The following is a 21,053-nucleotide window of genomic DNA, read 5'->3' on the forward strand; positions in this document are numbered from 1 at the left end:
CCTCACCTCTAAACACCTTTTCTTTATGTATCATCTCATTAAAGATCCTTTCACTGTCCACTCCTGTACCTTCTTCTGCCTCTCCTGTATTCTTTGCTGGAATTTCATCTGCATTTATTTTACTCATTCTGGGGATAGAAAATAATTAAAGTCAGTCGTCTAGAGAGCTGCAAGAATCATTTGCAGGGCGAGTGTATTGATAAGCTGTGAAATAAATTAATTCTGTGGGTTGCCTCAGAGAAAGATATGGCAGGTCATCTACAGCGCTTCAGAGGATGATAAAAATTTGGGATTCTATCAATGAAGAGGAAAAAAAAACATGCCTACAATAGGATTAGCTTCCGTTAGTTTCCGATTGGGTTTTTGGAAGATAACTAGAACTAAAGGATTCTTCATGTCCATTTGACCAGCATATGGAATGCTGCCATCTGAAAATGGTGGATGATGTGATGCCTGAATGAACTGCCTAAACTGTCTTGTTTTTGTTTGTGCTCAATCATTAAATATGATTAGGAAAGTATGCAGGAGGTGGTACCCTAGTGGTTAAGGCATTTCACTCTGGTTTGAAAGATTTTCAAGTTCAAATCCCAGCACCACCACGCTGCCACTCCTGGGCCCCCTGATCAAGGACCATAACCCTCAACTGCTCATTTGTGCAACAAATTTGTGGGGACTTCTGCAACAGTGTTGGGAAGAACTTTCTGCACAATATTTGATTTCCGTTCTAAAAAGAAAGCCACAAGTGTTTTCAACTGTTATCTGCAATAAGACAATTAACTGCAATTAATTTTAATTAGACAAAAATTATATTTTTTTAAACATAACATTTAATAAGGTTTAATTGTTTATTTGATCTTTGCTTTGTTTCAGAGAACAGATAAATTAAACAGTGTACATTTCAATTAAAAACAGGGGTGTTTTAAAACATTTGACTAGAATTGTATGTGATGAAATGATATTTGAAAATCGAATAGATAGAATTGGATAAAAGTCTTTATATTGTACATTAAAAGACCCTATGTTTAAGTCTCCTATAAATTCCTTTAAAGTTTTTGCAACAAAAAATAGTGTTTAATATGCCAAACTTTAACTGTCATATTTTAATAAAAATCAAACATTTGCAGATTCTGCCAACCAATTATCATCCAGGCTGAATATACTGTAGTACATACACAAGGTATTCGCCGGATTTTCGATCGTACAATGACAATAGGGATATGACAAAATTGTACAAATATATTAGGTGATTAGTCTCAACGGCTACAAGTGTGCTTCTTACCGCTCGTTTCATCCGGCTCCGCCCTACACTCACAAAACCCGGCATTCGTCCATGTGCTGCTGCCACATACGTATATGCTGCATAGTTTATACATTACGGTATGTAAATTGATCTGTTTTGCTAAATTATACTCTATTTCGATCACCATTCTTAAAGGCTCCTGGCCATGTTTTTACTTACGACATTTTCAAGTTCAGGGACTACCTGAATGCAGCTTTAACCAGGCATGTACTCTCTGTTCTAATGGATTCTGACACTTCATTTCTCGATTTTTTACTATGATGCAATATGCTATAAATTTTGCATCGAACACTACACACTTTAAATTGGATCACACAGTCTCACATTAGAATCAAACAAACAGTAGGGCCCGAATCCAGCGTATAGAGGCTGAGTGAATGTAGTGTGGATTCTGTGAAGGAGAGTCATCGTGTCCGAGACGCTGTAGAAGGACAGAGTTCCTGCACTGTGATCCACGTACACTCCTATTCTGGAGGACGTGGGAACTTTGAGATCAGTCTTAATGGTGTCGTGATAGAAATAAAGAGCAGTTTTAGGGGAAAACCACAGATTCCAGGATCGATTGTTCTGTCCGAATGCACACTCGTCACTGTCTCCTTTCCTGCCGATGTCTTTGTACGAGACGGATATGTCCACGCCAACACCGCTCCACTCCACCTCCCAGTAACAGCGTCCACACACACTCTCTTTACTCAACACCTGGTACTTGGAATCAAATCTTTCTGGATGATCAGAGTAACGCTGCTCTTTCTCACTGTATGTCACCAATCTGTTCTTCTCGGACAGAATGAGGTTACAGTGTGCCGTGTTGGGATCCAAAGTCAAATAACAGAAATCTGGAATGAAAAAAAGAAAAACAAACTGAACATTGTGAACAATTAGCGTGTGTGTGTGTGTGTGTGTGTGTGTGTGTGTGTGTGTGTGTGTGTGTGTGTGTGTGTGTGTGTGTGTGTGTGCGCGCATGTGTTTTAGTTGTACATTTAAAAAAATCCACTCTGCTCCATGGCTCTGGTGGTGAAATAATCTGAACTGCTGCAGCTGTGGAGTAAAAATGCAAAATGAAGGTAAAAAAAAGATGAAAATCACTTATTCATTTGAAATTAGTGTTGAAGTCGAATAAAGTGGCTGCGGAAAAGTACACAGGAGCATCGCTAAGGACTACTGTATTACCGATCTATTAAAGACGTCCATCATTGTGTTACTTCAGCACGGACAGCTCCTCTTACCATGTGGAGAGATTGTGTTGAATTCCTCCTCATTGAATTCTTGTAATCTTTTCTTTAGATCTGAGAGAGAATTCCTCACTTCATCAAATGAGACATGTTGATGGATGGACGCGTTAAAATTTGGTCTATCCAAAGGAGGAGACTGACATCCAGAAGCTAAAATCTGCGGGAAACAAATGAAAGGAGAAGGATTTTGTAGCATAGTGTTGCAGCTCTCAGTTTGTTTTTTTGTAAAATTTATGAATTTTTTTTACATCCATCACTACACAAATCCATCATATCATCATAAGGGTCCTCCTTATGAGCCACCAGGTTTTCATGTGGTAGCTATAGATTTAGTTATTGCTCAACTGTCATAATAAACACACCAGACAAATTAAGATGCATCTACTTGATCCCAGGTCCACAAACTGAACTTAACTGAACAACCAGGCCAGAAAAATGTATTGTTGTGTTTTAGAAAGTGTGTGTGGAACAGCTGGCTCTTTAGATCAGACAGTGTGTGTTACCTGGAGGAAAAGGATGTGATCGTGTTTGTGTGAAAGCTGCTCCAGCTCATTGACTCTCCTCTGAATATCAGCAATCTCCTCCTCTAGTTGCTCCAGGAGTCGTTCAGCTTGATTCAGTTCAGCCTTCTCCTGAACCTGGATCATTTCCCTTATCTCCGAGCGCTTTTTCTCCAAAGAGCTTATAATCTAAGTAAAGAACCTGTCACTGTCTTCCAGTGCTGTCTGTGCTCTCAGCTGTTGGGTAACACACACACACACACACACACACACACACACACACACACACACACACACACACACACACACACACACACACACACACACAACCTGAAGATTATTTATTATTCTCTTTCTTACATAGTCTTTTAATGACTCCATAATCTCCATGTTGTCTGCTCACCTTTATAGTCTTCACAGCTTGTTTCAGCTCCTGCACGTTCTTCTGCTTCTCCTGGATTCGCAACTGGGATTTCATCTGCTGCTTCTCAAATTCACCCTGCGTTCAAAACAATCATTCTCAGCACTTAATAGTGTGTACATTCATCGTCTCCTTTATCAGAATATATAATCACCCAGTAACTCAGTGCTATAGAATGTCTATATGATTATTGCTACACTATATTGTTCTATATTGTTTCGCCAACAAAGTCAAATCTCTGCTCCATTCAATTGTACGTGAAAGACAAACAGAATTTGTGCATTAATGTATAGTAAACATATCTATTCCAGTATGGTCAATAATGGACAATTTGTACCTAAGCTGAGATTTTCTAGAAATTTTGTTAGGTTTAAGCATTAAAGTTGGTCTAAAATGCATAGATAAAGGACTGGTCTTCCCACTTCGTCCAGGCCTGCCTCTGGATAGTGTTCTCTTCGACTGGAGGCCACTCTGTGCAGCTTGGGACGGTTTCTCATCAACGCCTTGGGTGGTTCCATGAAATTCCGGAGTAAGAACGGGAGCTTTGAGAATGGATTTGGACTGTAGTTAATGTCAACAGTCTGCTACACTGACTCAGGAAGACAGTTCCCTTCTGATCCTCATCACTGTACCCCGCAACATCGTAAATCTGCTATAAATGGACATTCGGTGCAACCCAGATGAGGATGGGTTCCCTCTTGAGTCTGGTTCCTCTCATGGTTTCCTTCTTATGCAATCTCGGGCAGTTTTTCCTTCACCACAGTCGCCACCGGCTCGTTCATCAGGGACAAACTTACTTATAAAGAACAGATTCCTTTTTTATCACCACATTATCTGTGCAAAGCTGCTTTGAGATAATGTACATTGTTAAAAGCGCAATACAAATACAAATTAATTGAATTGAAATTGAATATTGGTAAATCATGCACAGGACATCAAGAACACCTCTGAAGCACTTTAAAAATATGAAAAGGCGTCATCAGAAATTTGAGGCTTTTGGGGCAAGTCAGGACTATTCTGAAAGGCTTCCACAAGTGTTTGAAAATCCGAAATGGGAATGATGCGTGTTGAAGGTCCTAGAAATTTACTTTGGATCACAAGAAATCCTTGAGTTAAAATTCAAAGACTTAGTAGAGAAAACGTGAACCCAAATATATCCCTGGAAATGTATGGAATGGTAATGGAATAGTACTCTGGTTGTTAATATTCTGGTGACCTTTACACTCTGGCACAAATTCAATGTGTTGCAGCCACCTACATACGGTGGTGTATTGATTTTTATTGATTTTTTTTTTTTTTTTGCATGTTTTTCCACACTTTTATGTTTTAGATCATCAAACTAATTTAAATATTAGTAAAAGAGAACACAAGTGAACACAACATGCAGTTTCTAAATGAATGTTTTTATTATTGAGTGAAAATTAAATTCAAAACTACATAGCCCTGTGTGAAAAAGTGTTTGCCCCCTAAACCTAATAACTGCTTGGGCCACCCTTAACAGCAACAACTGCAATCAAGCCTTTGCGATAACTTGCAATGAGTCTGTTACTGCGCTGTGGAGAAATTTTTTGTTATGTTCAAAGCAGATCTTTTGTAGTATAGCTGAAGCTTCAGTTAAGGTGTGTTTTTTCAAAACATGAGGTTTGAGATGAACTTCACAAATTGAAGCTACACACACCAGGCAAAACTTTGTGGCTTTGACTTTTTCCTCAGTGCAGAAATCACATTCCACGTCTCCAGGTCCAGTGTCGCAGTGAGCAGGAGAAGCAGCTTGGACATCAGTCTTCTTGACCTTCTCCACCACTTCAGCCAGCATGTTGTTTCTGTGTAGAACAGGCCTTGGAGTGAAGTTGTTCCTGCAATGAGGACAGTTGTAAATTCCGTTCTCATCCTCCTGATCCCAGCAGTCATTAATACACACTTTACAAAAGCTGTGACCACAGGGGGTTGTCACTGGATCCTTCAGGAGATCCAGACACACTGGACAGATGAAGTCGTCCTGATCTACTAAAATACTGGCCATTTTCCTGCCTTCACACACTGAGAATGAGAGATTCTTTTCTTATTCTTTGAAATGACAAGTTACTTCCTTGTTCTCTCGCTCTGTGTGTGTGTGTGTGTGTGTGTGTGTGTGTGTGTGTGTGTGTGTGTGTGTGTGTGTGAGTGAGAGATTAAAGTAGGAGGAGCACAAGCACAGGTAGGCTATGAAAACACCTCAGTTAACCATTTCCTTTCTTTTCAGTGCAGAAATATCCTGAAGATGCCTGAAAAATGTAAGTTACAGTTTTACCACTGGCAATCATTCCAAAATTGTTTGAATCTTTATGTGGAACATTCAAATTCCTTGTTAAAAAGATGTTACTATAGAAACAACAACATTATGGAATGAGTGCGTTAATATAAACATGGGCAATTGTCAGAGATGCTGTTTTAGAAAACTAATCAACAGTGGATTCAGTGAAAGTATGTGCGTGTTTACTGATAGCCAAGAAAAATGGCTCAGATTTTTGGCTCAGCAAACATGGACAGAGAAAACCAGTATTTGATTTATTTCCTGGTCCAAAATAATGTGTTGAAAAGCTTGATCACCGCATTTGTTTTTATAGACATGCAATTTAATCAGGGGACTGTAGAGAGAGTTTGCTAAGGGAGTTTGCTGTTTGCGGTTTGCTGTTAAGTGTCTTTGGAGTTGTAATGAATACTGGCGGCCGTCACCTGAACATGTGTTTTAGACAATCTGTTATATATTACAGTAAGTGAACATTGTGTCTTCAAAGTTGTGTTAGAAGCAGGAAAAATGGGCAAGCGCAAGGATTTGAACGGGTTTGACAAGGGCCAAATTGTGATGTCTAGACGACTGGGTGAGAGCATCTCCTAAACTGCAGCTCTTTTAGGTTGCACTTGTGGCTCAGTGCTCAGTATCTGTCAAAGGTCATCCAGGGAATGGAACAGTGGTGAACCAGCGACAGGGTCAAAACAATATTAGGTAGGTGGTCATAATGCTATGCCTAGTATAGGTATAACCCTGCACTACTGTCAACACTTTTTAACCAATCAGAATCAAGAACTTTAATGGATTCACTGCTTTATTTGATTGGAAATTAATTTCCAAAATACATTTCCATTTTCAAGAGCACATACAGATATTTACGAAGACATATTTTTTCATAATGATCCATACTTGCAATATAAAACAACATTAAAAGATATGTTTTTAAAGGGGGGGGGGGATTTCGGTTTTTTTCGTAGTGCCTACGACTAATATTTCCACCAATGGTCAATATGAGCAAAGAAAGCTGTGGAAATGAATCTTTATTATGAATCCTTTGTTCAAAAACCAACACAAAAATACTCTGCTTTTGTGGATATCAAACAGCTGCAATCTCCACCACTATGCCTGTTATAGAGTTCTGATTTCATCTCTACTGAACACCTTTGGGATGAATGTGAAAGCTGACTGCACCCAAGGTTTCCTCACCTACTTCAGTACCTGCCTTTCGTAACACCCTTGTGGCTGTTCATCAGCACACCCCGAAATCTAATGGAACATCTTCCCAAAAGAGTGGAGGGATTTATAAGAGCAAATTGGGACTGCTCAAAAACCACGTATCATACTTACCAAATAATTTGGGCAATATAGTGTAGGCTAAGTTTCCTTAGTTCCTTTTCACAGTAGGTAAGAACAAACTGCGATTTGTGGGTTGTTGATCTTCACAAAATGCAAAGTGTCTATAATAGAATAGGAACAAAAAAAGATACCTATTCCACAATCAGGGCAATAATAAAGAAGTTTTAATCAACTAGATATGTTGTGAATCAACCTGGAAGAGGACGTGTTCCTATATTGTGATAACAAACATGAAAAAGATAGTTCGGGTGGCCAAGAAATCTCCAAGGATCACAGCTGATCACATTGTGTAAGTCAGAGCAACAGTGTATGCAGAAAAGTACATGCTTTATTTTGGATCACAAATTCTCACAGTAGTATCGGAAAACAAGTTGAGCCAAAATCCAGCGTATAGAAGCTGAGTGAACGTGGTGTGGACCCTGTGGAGGAGCTTCATCATATCAGAGACGCTGTAGAAGGCCAGAATTCCTGCACTGTGATCCACATACATCACATACATCTCTCTATTCTTCGAGATGATGGAACTCTGAGATCTGTCATAATGTTGTTGAGATAGAACTGTCATTTTTTTTGCCCAAGTGTAGGAATAAACACACAATACGTTTATTTATAAAACCTAGCTAAGAATTGAAGAGCTAAAGAGTAGATAAACAGCATTAGATAATAACAAAGAGTTCTAAAGTATGAAGTCACCTCATCTCAGGACGGCAACATCTATTGTTCTTTAATGAGATCAGACATATTGTGTTACCTGGAGGAAATGGATGTGATCGTGTGTGTGTGAAAGCTGCTCCAGCTCAGTGATTCTCCTCTGAAGATTAGAAATCTCTTGCTTCAGTTGCTCCAGGAGTCGTTCAGCTCGACTCAGTTCAGCCTTCTCCTGATCTCTGATCAGCTCCGTCATCTCCAAGCGCTTTTTCTCCATGGAGCTGATCATCTCAGTAAAGATCTTCTCACTGTCATCTGCTGCTCTCTGTGCACTGAGCTGTTAGGATACCCACACACCCACACACACACACACGCTCCGTCTCTGCTCACTGCTCACCTTTATAATATTCACAGCCTGTTTCAGCTCCTGCACCTTCTTCTGCTTCTCCTGGATTCTCTGCTGGAATTTCATCTACTCCTCCTTTAACTCACTCTGAGGATATATTAAATATTTTTGGCTAGTTACAGATTTGCAAATACAAATACAGTTAATAGTGTGGGAAAATGGTCATGAAATGGACAGTGGCATTGAGTAAAATATCTCGAGCACAAAAGAAGGCCAAATTTTGCCACTTAATGTCAGTTATCTCGATTCCCATGACCAATTGCCGGCTTTTAAAAAGGCTAGTTATCGATGCTACTTCACCATCGCACTACCGTATTTTCGCGTATATAAGACGCTTCTTATACAAAGTTTTAGGTACCCCTCACCCAGGGTGCGTTTTTTTGTGATTTTGTGAGCGATCTTTGTGTTTGCAATGTTGGAGAATATAATAAAGGTTTGAATCGGCGGTGGTTTGTATTGTATACTGGTAAATCTCTGCTGTTAGTTGGTGCACATATGCCTTTTGTTGTTAGCAAACATGTATGTACAGTTTTATAGCATGCCTTCATCAAACAAATCGCGGCAACGTTGTTGTGTAGAAAAACCTCCAAAAACATGTGCATGTACATTCTTATTTATTAACGCACATCATGTACATAAAGAAATTTCAAGCACGTTAATATATTGCCTCCATATTGGTTTTTGTTTCTCGATCATCGGTTATCTCGACGCTTTTTGGCAAACCCCTAGGTCGGCGACATAACCGGGTTCAACTGTACTTTGAAAATATAGAACATATTTTGGGTTTGAAAAATAAATAATAATCGTTTAACTTTAACATTTATTAAAATGAATTAAAAAAAATATATAAAAAGTTTAAGCCTTCAATGACAATAGGCAACAACTGTCATGCAACATAACTCTTCACATGATTTACATGGCTATTTACATGGTTGTTTACAGAGCTAAACAAACGATTTCAAAAGGGTGAAAAAACCCTCTCCAACAAACAAACAAGCAAAGGTTCTCACAATCTCCAAATTTCCTACAAACAACACAAAAACAAAATGGGTTGCTCTTGCAATTTTCGCAGACAACGATTTGCTGAAACAGTTTTGCATGTAGGCGCTCAGCACTGAACAGCAAAATGCTGAAGTGGCATTCCTGTTAAGGTTTGTTCCTCATTCCTTCTTAGGGAGTTTTTCCTTGTCAGTCACTGTTGCCACTGTGTTTGGTACTTTTGGGAGTTTAAGTTTTCCTTTAACTTCTTGTTAGTTTTAGATCATGATTTAACACCCAATTCGTTTCTTGTGTTGCATAGCAACACACAAACCTAAGACTTGTTCAATATGTTTATTTAAGTATGTATTTTGGATTTTACCATGCATTGTCACATAAGGGTGAGTTCAAATAGCTAACAGGTCTTATTAGTGTTAGAATACATTTTTCACAATCTATTTCCAAATTGCATACATTTTCTAATGAGTTTATAAAAAAATTCTCCTGACTAATGCACAGGTCAGTTAAAACACTAGATTTACTAAACCTGTGCAAATTTGTGTAAATTCCCTGGACCTCACACCTTGTAGTACCCCTGCTGAGATTTTCACAGAGAGAGAGAGAGAGAGAGAGAGAGAGAGAGAGAGAGAGAGAGAGAGAGAGAGAGAGAGAGAGAGAGAGAGAGAGAGAGAGAGAGAGTATATGTGCTTGTCTGTGCGACAGTGACAGTGAAGTAAAGAAATTGTCCGTCGCGACATTTCTCCCATCATCCAAAAATGGCTCAATCAGATTCATGACCACGTTCTCTGCCAGCCTCTGTCCCTTCTGATGACTGGGGTCCTTTCCCAAGTAAGGAGATGCATTGCAGACATATTTGGTCTCCAAGTCCGTGGCCATCCAGAACTTGATCCCAAATTTGTCTGGCTTGGTTGCGATATACTGTGTGAATGGACAAAGTACCTTGGTAGGGAACAGCTGTTCATTTATGGTCATGTGTTCTCCTGTTGTAAAACTCTCAGCACAGTTCTTGTTGAAGCGTGTCCAGATGTCGGAGATCAGAATTTGTCTGTTTTCGCCCGTTCTGCCCGCGTGTCCTTGTCATCAAATCGAAGGTGTTGCATAATTGAAATGAATCTATCTCGGGGCATTGTCTCTTTGATTACTGGCACCAGAAAGCTTTCTGACCAGCAATCCACAAAGGCACCAACGGGACACATGATTGCTCTTACAAACAGAATTGAAATGAATGCCATCAGTTCATGAATTGCCAAATTCCAGTCCGGCTCTGTTCTGCGGGTTTGATGGAGCGTGCACTCCCTGATGGTCTGCAGCATTCCCACGTCTAACAGGCAAAGGAAGCTTTGGAGCACGCTTGTAATTTTACGCTGTCGGAAGATAAACAAATAGAGAATGGTAAATTTACATGAACCTCACTCTAAATGGGTTTATATAAATATCATATGTACTATGGCAATGACAAACCTTAGCAGACTCTGTGGGTCCAGCTTGCGCAGTGAAGAATGAGTGATTTGCTACGAAATAAATTACTCTCACTTCATTTACAACTTCAGCTCTGGAGGATGCATCCAAATATAACGCATGAAACGCATGCACTTTGCTGCTACCTTTTGGTTCATCTAGAATATTACAGCCTATAAAAACAACCATACCACTGAGAAAAACACTAATCCACAAACTTCTCTAACGGGAATTTAAGGTTGTACAATTTTGCAAATTAGTCTTGGACACCAAGTATTCATTTTACAATTAGGCAGGGCTTTATGTCCAGTGTTTCTGATTCCAACATTTTAGTACACATACAGTATATGCAGCTGCTTTATTAAAGACATAACCTGTATGTTTATACACCAGCACATTAACCTCTCACATTCATACACACCTGGGCAAAAGAGACACACACACACACACACACACACACACACACACACACACACACACACACACACACACACACACACACACTGTGGACAAATTAAATCTCTCCTCCATCAGAGTCTGCTTCGTCCATTTCCTGAAGCCAGGCCAAAGCCTGTTGCGCGGAGAGTTTCTTCCTGCGTGGCAGTGATACGAAGGCCATCCTGATATGCGTTCTCAAAAATTTCAAAGAAGAAAATATTCTCCCGCCTAGCTCAGTCTGCTTTTATGCGCAGCACTGTGCTGTAGTCATGCAATGCCACTCCCTTACATACACAGTCACAATGGACAGAATCATGACCAATTGTTATGAAGGTTTCCTATCAAGCTCGAAGGACAAAATGTTAAGATTTTCACTATCTGGTGTGCGCTGATCAGGGGATTGTACTCGCCCCAGCGTGTCAGTCAAAACACGGTACAGGATTCAGAACACTTAACTTTACTGGGTATAGAACTGATCGTATATAAGGAGATTCTTGCTATCTTAGCTGCTGTTCGGTAGGTTGCGTGATGCAGAATGCATGCTGAAAGGCCACTGCTGAATGGTCAGTGCTGAGTGACTGCTGAATGGTCAGTGCTGAGTGACAGGTTGCACGATGTCGAATGGCCACTGGTAGTTCACACCGTAGTTCACCATCTCCCTCAGAGTCTAATGAGTTCAGGAGACCCACGAGAGCTCGAGGGAGAAATCTCTCCACCACTTCAGCTAGTATGGTGTTTCGGTGTGGAGAAGGCCTTGGAGTAAAAGTCTCTCTGCACAAAGGACAGCTGTAGAAACACTCATTCTCCTCATCCCAGTGACCATTAATACACATCTTACAAAAACTGTGGCCACAGTTTATACTAACTGGATCTTTCAATAGGCCCAGACAGATTGAACAGATGAGCTCCTCCTGTACTATCAAAACGCTTTCGGCCATTTTTCCTGCCCTCGCACCTACAAACAGTGACCCAGGTTTTAGTTTCTTTTTTCTCTAAATAAACTTTCAGTGGCAGTGTGTGTGGGAGGAGCTTAAGACTGTGTTGGTGTAACTTTTCACTATGTGATGTCACATGATTCATTTGTAAAAATGTTTAATTGGACAGGAGCGTTTTGCACATTTTACTGAATGGTGTGATTGCATTAGCAGGTAAGAGCACAGCAATTGCAATGGTGCTAAACAAAACATCTGGCCAGATACTGTCTGTGCAAGGTAGCTTTGGCCTACTGCAAGCTGTATAAAATATTTACGAGGAAAAAAATACACAACTATTAAAAAAAAATAATAAACACAACTTTACTCGACAAAATAATCAGCTCTACACATCCCTTCTAAAATGTCCTTGTTCTTGATCTTGACTTATGTGTTGCTTCCAACAGCTTGGGGAATTCTGGTCAACCCTTTAGTTACAGCAGTAGAAAGACAAATAACTTGCTGCCTTCAAATTGTCTGAATTCCAGAGCAAGGTGTGGAACAACAAAATTTTTCGCAGCATGACTCACCTAATTATATAAATCACTTTCATAATTCGAACGCCTCTTAGTCAGCTTAGCAGTCGTGTGTGCTATATATGTTTCCGGGTATGGGATGAAAAAGATTTGCGATGAGCAGATGAATACATTTAGGATAAAGAAGATGCTGTGATCCTTGAGTGAAAAGAGAATGATCCCTGACATATAAGAACCACTGTAAAGCTTGAAAGTTATGAAGGATTTGAAAACCTTATTAAAACATAGGGAACATCTTGAAATTAATAACAGGGAAATAGAGCTGGCTGATGTTAAAAAGACAAGTCAGTCACACTCCTCTGTTACACCCAGCAGTATTCTGTGTCTTGTGTGGATTCTCTGTATGATGTGTGCAGGTCCTGACCAGAGTTTTCCGGCCTGCCACTACATCAAGCTCCAACTGCGGCCCCACAAATCCTTTCAAACTCTCTGTTGACCAAAACTTTCAAGCACCCTGCTTTACCTCAGAACTGGCACAGCTTGGCTTCACCACCACACAGCACTACCTAAACTTTGAACCGACACAGCTTGGCTTCCCCACCGCACTTGTTTCTGGTGTGTCTGTCTTCAGCCTGTTGCTGCAATGAATCACTGTAGAGCACTTAAATATAAAGCAGTGGTTAAAGCCCTTATTTAATTTGTTTAGTATGTACCATAATTTTCCGGACTAATAAGCGCACCCATATATAAGCCGCACCCACTGAATTTGACAAAGATTTTTATTATGAACATAAATTAGCCGCACCTTTAACGAAAGACAGTGTCTGTTAAACGGCTTGTAACTAAACAGTATCCTACCAAGAAAGGGTTAGGGTTAGGGTTAGCCATCTTTTGGCATCGTCGTGCGTTTAAAAATCACCATCGGTGAAGCTTTTCTCCTGATGTCGTGCAGCTCAGAACACAGGTGAAGTGTGTTTTTTCATGCCCGGTTGTTTTCAGCGTGACGAATGATTTGCATTTCCTGCAGACAGTCCGAGTGAACGGCAGGTCAAACCTCATCAATATTTATGATGTGGTGCAGCCCGATTTAGTGGGAGCGCACCCGATTTGATAAAAAGAGTTTTATTGGTTCACCTTAACCCGTTTGGCAATTTCATTGGTCTAATGTTATGTGGCTCAGTTTTTTGGCTTGGAGTTTGTGAAACCGGGAAAAAACAGGAAAAATCCATAAATTAGCCGCTTCATTGTTTAAGCCGCGGGGTTCAACGCATGGGGAAAAAAGTAGCTGCTTATAGTCCGGAAAATATGGTATATTTAGACTCCCGAGGTACATACAAACTGATTATAGGACAAATTTACATCACTGTTATTTTTACAAGTTTCCCACCAACATTAGCATAACATTATTATCCGGAGTCAAACGATACCAAGAACTATCTGTGTAGAAACAGGTATGGATTGGGATGAGGGGGTGCCCTTTTCACTATTTGCTATATGTGATGCAGTACAAGATTCTCTTGACTTTATCCCTTCAGACCTTGTGTTTGGTCACACTGTGTAAGGCCTTTTGAAAGCTTTGCAAGAACAGTGGTGGGCATAGTCTTTTTCCACTCTGGGAAAAATTATTTTGAAAGATGTTTGACTTCTTTGGAAAATTTAGAGTGAGAAAAAAAAGCAAGCACTGCGCTCTTCCCAAGCGACTATGAAAGAGCAGTATGATTAAAAGGCTGTCTAATGCTCCTTTTGTGTTGGAGACAGTATTGGCATTAGGATCCAGGATCCTCTTTTTTGTCTTCCCTGCATTGCCCTGTTTGCCTGTGTTCTTTGGATTGTGTTTTTGCTCCGTCCTCTATTGCTCATTTTGGACTGTTTACCATGATCTAGGGGCTGTTTTTTTTTTTTTTTTTTTTTTTTCACATTCTGTCTGTTTCATTTGATGTGAAATATTGTTCAGTGTTTTACAATAATATTTCAGGGTTTGAAAAAAAAAAACTTCAAATATGAAACCGTAAATGTTTTTTACATCTTCAAATACAAGCAGAAAACAAAAATCACATTCATTTCAAAGCTTTTATTTTATTTGTATATAGTGTTAGTTTAACATTCTGCACCAGTACATTTATTATTTATTTATTACTGTTTATTGTTTATTTAAAGAGCCTGTGATTTATATAAAAAACAGGATAAACTTTGCAATCACTTGCGAACGTTTTGCACTTTGCACTTTGCATCATGAGATTTAATTTGATCATTTTCAAAAATTTTATGCTAACAGTTCATTTTTAATATTTTATTTTTTTAACCATTATAAAAATAAAGAATCTGTTTTAATTAATAAAATTGTGTGCTAGCAATTTTTTGGAATTTTTACACAAAACACTACATACATTATTTTGGATCACACAATCTCACAGTAGATTCAGGCCACCAGGAGGGACCAAACCCAGCATATAGAGGCTGAATGAATGTGGTTTGGACTTTGTGGAGGAGCTTTAACATGTCAGAGACGCTGTAGAAGGACAGAGTTCCTGCACTGTGATCCACATACACTCCTATTCTGGAGGATGACGGCGTTCCAAGATCAGTCTTAATGTTGTTGTGATAGAAAGTGAGTGAAGAAGAAGAACATCGCAGATTCCAGGACTCATTGTTGCGTCCAAACTTATGTTTATCCCCCTGTTTTTTCCTGCTGATGTCTTTATAGGAGACTGAAAGGGACACGCCAACCCCGCTCCACTCCACCTCCCAGTAACAGTGTCCACTCATACTGTCTTTACTGCTGCAGCTGTGGAGAGAAAAATGGATATAAAGACGAAACTAATTATCAGGTTGTGTACAAAAACTAGAGTAAAAGTAGTTCTCCAGCAGGAACAGCTCCTCTTACCCTTTGGAAGAATTTTGTTGAATTCCTCCTCACAGAATTTCTCAAGTTTCTTCTTCAGATCTGAGACAGAATTCCTCACTCCTTCAAATGAGAGATGTTGATGGACAATAACACTTGAGGTGTCTAAATCTGATTTTCCAGAAAGGGGAGACCAACATCCAAAAGCTAAAGCCTACACAAATAACAAAGAGTAGTTTGAAAAGGTAAAGAAAACAAAAAAAACATTATTATTAGAATTTTTTTAAGTGGTCACATTTATATCCATCAATATTAGGTTTGAAAGAGACAGATGAGGAGGACAGGGGGGTATGGAGACGGATGATCCGTTTTAGTGACCCCTAATGGGAAAGCCGAAAAAATTGACATTTGAATTGAATTTACATCCATCAACATACTGCCACTATATTTCCCAGCATGCATTACATAAAAACATCATACTATCATTATGAATCCTCTTTTTAAATAAAAACTTAAATAAAAACAGAATGCAGTTATTTTAAATGATCATAAATCCATATTCTGTTTATGATAAAACAAACAAAACTGAGGCTGTAGCATTTTAATAAAAATAATCAGGTAATTTTAAATTTGACTGCTGGAGGATTGTTGCATTTTTGGATCATGTTCATGCCTTTATCTTTGCATGATAGAGATTTAACCCTGAATTGTGGATGACATGGCAAACTTGTTTGTTCTGTCAGGGTGAGGTCTCGTAATGGGGTCGACTTGCTCAAGCAATCTGCCACTTGGAGGTGTGTGAACCCAAATGCAATTAAACAAGTGACTTACACTAAGCAACTTGAGATAAAGGCAGGAGACTCTGGTACACAAACTTGGGAAATAGACCACACAGGATCACAACAAACAAGCAAGAGGCAGCCACTGTGAGCTGCACTATGGACATCAAAGTTGCCGAGTTTGTTTTGCCTTTTTTTGTTCTGCTATTGTCTGCCTGATCACATATGATAATGAGAGGGAGTACAGAAAACTGATCCAGGACTGTGTGGATTGGTGCCAACCAATAACTCCAGATAAATGCAGGGAAAAACCAAAGAATTGGTGGTGGATTTCCACAGGCACAAACACTCTTCACTATAAACAATGAACCTTCAGTGAAAGGACATTGAGAGAGTAGACTCTTACCCTGGTGTTCATCCGACCAACAAACTGGACTGGACAGATAATGCAGATGCAACTTATAAGAGAGGACAAAGCAGACTCTTTCTGCTGAGGAGACTGAGGTCTGTTGGAGTGCAGGGAGCACTACTGAAGACCTATTTTTAACTCTGTGGTGGCCTCAGCCATCTTTACTGGAGTGGTCTGCTGTTGCAACACAATCTCTACTGCAGACAGGAAGAGAATGGACAAGTTAATCTGGAAGACCAGCGCAGTTCTGGGGATGCTCCTAGACAAAGTACAGGTGTGGGAGAAAAGTCTTGGTAGCTAAGCTATCATCATTGCTGGAGAATTACTCTCACCCCTGTATGAAATAGTTTCACCTCTGAGCAGCTCCTAAATACAGACTGTTACATTCTAAATGTAACATGGACATTTCCCTCATTGTGGGACGAATACAATCTTATCTTACCTTACCTGACACGGGGCTTACATGAGCCAGGTAGAAACAATAGAAACTAATTAGGGACGAAATGGCGACATCTGGTGGCTGGAATTCCCTTATCCTGACATTTCCCTTGATGAGAGGTGTATTAATGAGAGGTGTGTGTGTGTGTGTGTGTGTGTGGAATAGCTGACTCTGTGGATCACACAGTGAGAAATACCTGGAGGAAATAAATGTGATCATGTGTGTGTGTGAAAGCTGCTCTATCTCAGTGACTCTCCTCTGAAGATCAGAAATCTCCTGCTCCAGTTGCTCCAAGAGTTGTTCAGCTTCATTTATTTCAGCCTTCTCCTGAGCTCTGATCGTCTCTGTCACCTCCGAGCGCTTTTTCTCCATGGGGGTGATCAGCTCATTAAAAATCCTCTCACTATCATCTACTGCTCTCTGTGCACTGAGCTTTTGGAAAATACACAAAAGATTAAACATTCATTTATAATTCCTTCTCTTATTGGGTCTCTAAATGACGATGTCCATGTTGTGTGTGTTTCTAGGAGCAGCTTCGTCTCTGCTCACCTTTATAATGTTCACAGTCTGTTTCAGCTCCTGCACCTTCTTCTGCTTCTCCTGGATTCTCTGCTGGAATTTCATCTGCTCCTCCTTCAGCTCAGTCTGAGGACAAATCATTAAGCTACAGTGAGGAAAATAAGTATTTGAACACCCTGCTATTTTGCAAGTTCTCCCACTTAGAAATCATGGAGGGGTCTGAAATTGTCATCGTAGGTGCATGTCCACTGTGAGAGACATAATCTAAAAAAAAAATCCAGAAATCACAATGTATGATTTTTAAACTATTTATTTGTATGATACAGCTGCAAATAAGTATTTGAACACCTGAGAAAGTCAATGTTAATATTTGGTACAGGTGACTTTGTTTGCAATTACAGAGGTCAAACGTTTCCTGTAGTTTTTCACCAGGTTTGCACACACTGCAGGAGGGATTTTGGCCCACTCCTCCACACAGATCTTCTCTAGATCAGTCAGGTTTCTGGCCTGTCGCTGAGAAACACGGCGTTTGAGCTTCCTCCAAAGATTCTCTATTGGGTTTAGGTCTGGAGACTGGCTAGGCCATGCCAGAACCTTGATATGCTTCTTACAGAACCACTCCTTGGTTATCCTGGCTGTGTGCTTCGGGTCATTGTCATGTTGGAAGACCCAGCCTCGACCCATCTTCAATGCTCTAACTAAGGGAAGGAGGTTGTTCCTCAAAATCTCGCAATACATGGCCCCGGTCATCCTCTCCTTAATACAGTGCAGTTGCCCTGTCCTATGTGCAGAAAAACACCCCCAAAGCATGATTCTACCACCCCCATGCTTCACAGTAGGGATGGTGTTCTTGGGATGGTACTCATCATTCTTCTTCCTCCAAACACGTTTAGTGGAATTATGACCCAAAAGTTCTATTTTGGTCTCATCTGACCACATGACTTTCTCCCATGACTCCTCTGGATCATCCAAATGGTCATTGGCAAACTTAAGACGTGCCTGGATGTGTGCTGGTTTAAGCAGGGGAACCTTCCGTGCCATGCATGATTTCAAACCATGACGTCTTAGTGTATTACCAACAGTAACCTTGGAAACGGTGGTCCCAGCTCTTTTCAGTTCATTGACCAGCTCCTCTCGTGTAGTTCTGGGCTGATTTCTTACCTTCCTTAGGATCATTGAGACCCCCACGAGGTGAGATCTTGCATGGAGCCCCAGTCCGAGGGAGATTGACAGTCATGTTTAGCTTCTTCCATTTTCTAATGATTGCTCCAACAGTGGATCTTTTTTCACTAAGCTGCTTGGCAATTTCCCCGTAGCCCTTTCCAGCCTTGTGGAGGTGTACAATTTTGTCTCTAGTGTCTTTGGACAGCTCTTTGGTCTTGGCCATGTTAGTAGTTGGATTCTTACTGATTGTATGGGGTGGACAGGTGTCTTTATGCAGCTAACGACCTCAAACAGGTGCATCTAATTTAGGATAATAAATGTAGTAGAGGTGGACATTTTAAAGGCAGACAAACAGGTCTTTGAGGGTCAGAATTCCAGCTGATAGACAGGTGTTCAAATACTTATTTGCAGCTGTATCATACAAATAAATAGTAAAAAAAAATCATACATTGTGATTTCTGGATTTTTTTTAGATTATGTCTCTCACAGTGGACATGCACCTACGATGACAATTTCAGACCCCTCCATGATTTGTAAGTGGGAGAACATGCAAAAAAGCAGGGTGTTCAAATACTTATTTTCCTCACTGTAAGTTAAGGGCCTAAGCAGTGGCAGCTTGGTGGTGGTTGGATTTGAACTTGTGACCTTCCGATCCAAAGTCCAATTCCTTAGCCACAGAGATACCACCTCACTTGAATGTCATTGTATGTTTAAATAGTATTCATTCTCACCTCTTTCTCAGCTCTTTTTCCTGAGGCTGTGACGGTGTCATGACCTTTATGTTTATCAATCGTGCACATATAACAGATGCAGGTTTGATCGGTACGGCAGTAGATCTCAATCGGCTTGCCATGTTCAGAGCATATCTTCTCTTGTAGCTTTCCTGAGGCTTCAATTAAGTGTGTTTTTTCAAAACAGAAACTTCTAGATGAGGTTTCAGATGAGTTTCACAAAAAGATGCCAAGCACATCAGGCAGGACTTGATGGCTTTGTGTTTTCTCCCGCTGCAGAAATCACATTCCACATCTACAGGTCCAGTGTAACAGTGAGCAGGAGATGCAGCTCAGACTTCAGTCTTTTTCAGTTTCTCCACCACTTCAGCCAGCATGTTGTTTCTGTGTAGAACAGGCCTTGGAGTAAACGTGTGTCTGCACTGAGGACAGCTGTAGACCCCCTTTTGATCCTCCTGATCCCAGCAGCCATTAATACACACCTTACAGAAACTGTGACCACATGGGGTAGTTACAGGATCCTTTAGGAGATCCAGACATACTGCACAGATAAACTGCTCCTGATCTACTGAAATGCTAAATTCTGCTATGTTTCTGCATCTACGCACTGAAAAACAGAACAGTTTTGTATTCTCAGAAATTAAAATTCTATTAAAGGTACTTCCTTGTTCTCTCTCTCTCTTTCTGTGTACGTGGGTGTGAGTTAGAAAGATACAAAAAGTAAAGTAGGAGGAGCACAAACACAGGTAGATAATGACAATTTCTTAGTTAATCCTTTTATCTCCCTTCAGTGTATAAATGCAACATGTGTAGCTACAGATATAGGAATTACTTTCATGGAGTATAAATGAGTTTTCATAGAATTAGTTTTAACTAAATATATATATATATATATATATATATATATATATATATATATATATATATATATATATATATATATATATATATATATATATATATATATATTTTTTTTATTTATTTATATTTCAAAAAGTATTGAGGCACCTGGTCATAAGTACGGTATGTGATTTTTAAGCAATGCATTCCACATTTAGTCCCAATTTTCTCTTATATTTCCCTCCACCCTTCTGGGAAGATGTTCCACTAGATTTTGGAGTGTGCTGATGGATATTTGTGTTCATCAGTCACAAGGGTGTTACAAAAGGCAGGTACTAATATAGGTGAGGAGACCTGGGGGGTGCAGTCAGCGTTCACATTCATCCCAAAGGTGTTCAGTAGGGATGAGATCAGAGCTCTATAGCAGCAAGATCTTCCTCTCCAAAGCATCTCAACCACATCGTCTCACTTTGTGCACAGGGGCATCGCCATGCTGGAACAGGTTTGGGTTTCCAAGTTCAAGTGAATGCAAAATTTTATTTATAGCACCATCTAAAGGCCTGTACAATTGAGCGCCTCCAACGTTGTGGTTTGAAAAAGAACCACATATGGCAGGAAAGGGCAGGTGTCCCAATACTTTTGGAAATATAGTTTATATACGGACGTCCTCAGATGGACGTCGATCCTAGGAACAGATGTATTAATCAGAAAGTATGTGATGTAGAACAGAAATTGAGATTTAATTGAAATTATGGAATTCATTTCATTCGTTTAAATATTTATTATTTCACACTGTTTGAACTTATATATTATTTTATTACACATTTTTAACTTTTTTTATATTTCAACCGTA

At 39.8% G+C, this 21,053-nt stretch overlaps 2 protein-coding genes and 1 pseudogene across 4 annotated transcripts in view; 1 reads left to right on the forward strand and 2 right to left on the reverse strand.

Annotated features, from left to right (window-relative positions):
- Positions 1-21,053, reverse strand: part of LOC310722610 (uncharacterized protein) — a 676,055-nt gene that overhangs the window by 380,881 nt on the left and 274,121 nt on the right. The gene's annotated exons all lie outside the window — the stretch shown is intronic.
- Positions 1-21,053, forward strand: part of LOC310722525 (polymeric immunoglobulin receptor-like) — a 142,830-nt gene that overhangs the window by 20,446 nt on the left and 101,331 nt on the right. The gene's annotated exons all lie outside the window — the stretch shown is intronic.
- On the reverse strand, positions 1,479-20,061 carry LOC310722947 (annotated as a pseudogene). The gene is made up of 14 exons (XR_014538328.1): positions 19,361-20,061; positions 17,496-17,591; positions 17,143-17,378; positions 14,869-15,533; positions 11,635-11,697; positions 10,382-10,498; positions 8,127-8,201; positions 7,833-8,066; positions 5,132-5,347; positions 3,436-3,537; positions 3,036-3,269; positions 2,527-2,689; positions 2,279-2,338; positions 1,479-2,136 (listed from the first exon to the last, which is right to left on the reverse strand). The product of XR_014538328.1 is annotated as an uncharacterized misc_RNA (transcript).

Source organism: Silurus aristotelis (genome assembly GCF_946808225.1).
Source record: "Silurus aristotelis genome assembly, chromosome: 29".
NCBI classification, from domain to species: Eukaryota; Metazoa; Chordata; class Actinopteri; order Siluriformes; family Siluridae; genus Silurus; species Silurus aristotelis.